The sequence below is a fragment of the Takifugu flavidus genome, chromosome 22, assembly GCF_003711565.1.
Source record: "Takifugu flavidus isolate HTHZ2018 chromosome 22, ASM371156v2, whole genome shotgun sequence".
Taxonomy (NCBI): domain Eukaryota; kingdom Metazoa; phylum Chordata; class Actinopteri; order Tetraodontiformes; family Tetraodontidae; genus Takifugu; species Takifugu flavidus.
In genome coordinates, this window is record NC_079541.1 from 5848193 (window position 1) to 5851462 (window position 3270).

Sequence of the window (3270 nt, forward strand, 5' to 3'; positions counted from 1 at the left end):
TAATAAAGTAATAGAGTAATAAAAGTAAGTAATAAAATAGAGTAAACATGTTTTTATAGTCCTTTTACATACATACCATAACAAAATACTGTGCCGTTATTGTGTGACGGTTGCTAACAATGCTAATAACAATATGCTAATCAAAGGCACCTTTTTTATTGTTGTTCACAAATTGCTCACCAAATCAAAGAAAACTCATAATTTCACTAACAAAAATAAAGTTTGCCTGTTTTAATCTTGAATATTTATGAGACTCCATTGGAAAAAAGCCCAGAAAGATCTGTCACCATCCAGGGAGTAAATGCTGTAATGTGACTCAGGTGCTAATTAAGAGCTGACGGGACACACCTGGGCTTGTCCTGACATGTCTAGAGTTTGAAATTTATTTTAAAAAAAGTCCTTGGCACATCACTTCCATCATATCTTTGTTCAGTACTTGAGCCTGTTTTCGATTCTAGCGGCCATTTCAAGACTGATGAGAGCTCATAGCCACAAAAGCTGTTGCCAGAACTTTCTGGCCGAAGCACGGAGCTGATGTCATGGGAGCTCCGCAAAGGCTCATGTAAGACCACATCTGATATTTCACTTTAATGGTGGGGTGTTAATAGGGGAGCAGGACAAATATGGGGGTAGGGAGATGGGGTCGTTTGGCAGATATAGCATAGCCGGGCTTTTTGTCCACCTCCGTCCAAAAGATAATCCAAAAACAATCCCACAGGTTCCTTCCACGCTATCAGGCGCCAACATTTTCTCCGCCCTCAGATCAGTTTCAAAACCTTCCTCTGCTGAAGCTTGATGAATTTTTTTAAGATGGCAAAACAGTTTCAGACATTGAAATACTGGCTAGAAAATAGGAGATAAGGTAAAAAGCACTTGAATTCTCACTGCGCTCAGAACACCAGGGACCACATGGAACGTCCGAATACACAGTTTTTACCAGAAAACCCGCCACTGTCAGGCTGTGCTGCTTATGCTAACATTTATTTTTGCTTTAACCGGGAACACGCATTAAAGGAAGAGTCAGAATTGTGCTGAGTCGGTGCTTCTAGATTTATTTAAGCCCCTCTCACGACCACAGGCTGCCTCGCTGTCGGTTGGTGAGTTTGTTTCAGTGTTCTGGGTTTTTTTGTGCTATAAAAGTGTTTCAACCTCTCATGACAAAAGCAACTAAACACAGGGAGCCGTTAGCACACTGGAACTACCCTCACGTCCTTCTGTGCAATCAGATCACCTCTTTATTGAATCTCCATTAATTTTGAGTTGTTGTTTTTTTGTCATTTTTAATATATATATATTTTGCTGAGTCATGTTCTTAGAGATTGGGATTGGGAAAGTGAAATGTTTAAATCTCCCAGGTGACAATGATTTATCAGTTTGTAATTTTTCTATTGAAAGCTCATGTGTGAGCTTATTTCCAGCCCCGAAAATAAAATAAAAAAAGTCCATTTTTTACTTTAGAACTGTACGTTCTCTGTAATCCATCCCTCCCTGATAACAATCAGCACTTCTTTCCAAACAAATGAGCTGGCTTTCCTCCAGAGTTTATCCCTCGACGGTTCTGGTATTTGCCCATCTTTCTTTTTTTTCTTTGCCAGCTGTTTTCTTTCCTGAGGTAAATCTCTATAAATCAATGGAAGTTAATCTGCTGAGAACATGGTAGGCTCGCTCTGGCTACGTGGGCACTCTATCTCCATTGGTTACAGAGCATCCATCAAGTCCTCAATGAAGGCTCGGCGGAGCGGTGACATCCCCATCCCCTCTAACCCCGTCACCCCAACCCCACCCTCCTGAAACTACTCGCGCCGCTTCATATTCCTGTTGAGAGTTGGACTTTGGACACAAAATCAGAGTTTAGCGATAAATGTAAAACCCTCCTCTCAACACCCCGTTGCATTAGCTTTAGCTGCTCCTCTCTCCTCTGTTTCCGTTCCGATCTTTTGCTCCGTCCCCCCCAAATTACCGTCTCGAGGACAGCGGTGTCTTGCAGCAGCAGAAAGTCGATCTGATTGCCCCGTCATTCATCATGTAACTTTAACTCTCGGGGCACGGTGAAGACTTCTCCGGGTGATATAATGCCCCGGCCGCATGGGTGCAAATCATCCGCCCGCTCATAGCAGGGGTTTTTTCGAAATTCCATGCGTGGTGACCAGGGACACCTCTCACCTGGGGAAAAAAATGGCTGCAGCAGCTGTGTACGTAAGGTTGAACGGCATAAATGCGAGGTCAGGAGATGGGGGGGGGGGGGGATCGCGGCTATTCTGGTGATCAGTTTCAGAGGTGATTGACAAATAAGACGCAGAATAACAACAGCGCGCTTGAACCCGGGATGACCCCGCCGTGTTTACCCAGGTTGTCCTAGCTCCTCCCACTTTCCCCACCAGGCCAGACCTCCTTCCTCCAGCTCCACTGAGCATTTCCCAGGTGAAGACCTTTGTTGACAAGGAAAATATTTCCTAACGGGACGCCAAATGCCGACCCAAAAGAACAAAGAAGACCCCGACTGGCCACGGGTCAGGGTGGAGTAAGAGCAGAGACGTTAGCGCATGGGAGGTCTTCAAGTTTTCAGAAGTTGCTTCGTAAATATCGTAAAAATGGCAACAGAGGAGGGTCTTTCTGGGTGTTCTAGGCCGCATAATATAAATGAGAGAAATGATATTAAATAATCTCTTCCATCAAGTTTTCTCTAGTTTGTAACAACAAAAGGATAAAAACTGCTCGTTCCTCAGTAGAACAGTTTTCTTAAAGGATTTTGAGGTTCAACTCCAACAGAAACAGTTTCTTTTTATAAGTCGTTTCACCTCTTTTGAGGCCAAAAGTGGCTGGGATGCTCTAACGTTTAGCGATGATTTGGATAGCGGCCTTCCATTATGACGCCGCTCTGCGTGTTCCCGTACGGAGCTGTAATCTGGGCCGCGCAGCCTCAGCTGTTGCAGCCTGGAGCTCCAGCCAGGCTGCAGGAGGCGAGTTGTGAAAGCAGGCCAGCAGGGACCACACGGGGTGAGGGAATCAATGAAAACATGTCTGACAAACACAACCAACAACCGCCGACGACTTTCATCCAACCCAGGCTAATAAAGATGCCGAAGAGCGTTACGAGCTGCCTCACTCCTGAATCACGCCACTCCCAGGAAAGCTGAAGGGAATAACAGATCCGAGGTGACTACATCCCCCCGCAGTGAGTAAAAACTCAAACATCGGCCTCCTCACTCACAAAGAATGTCCAAATGAGCGCGAGGCTCTCAAACATCGGCGCCGCTCTCCTATAACAAT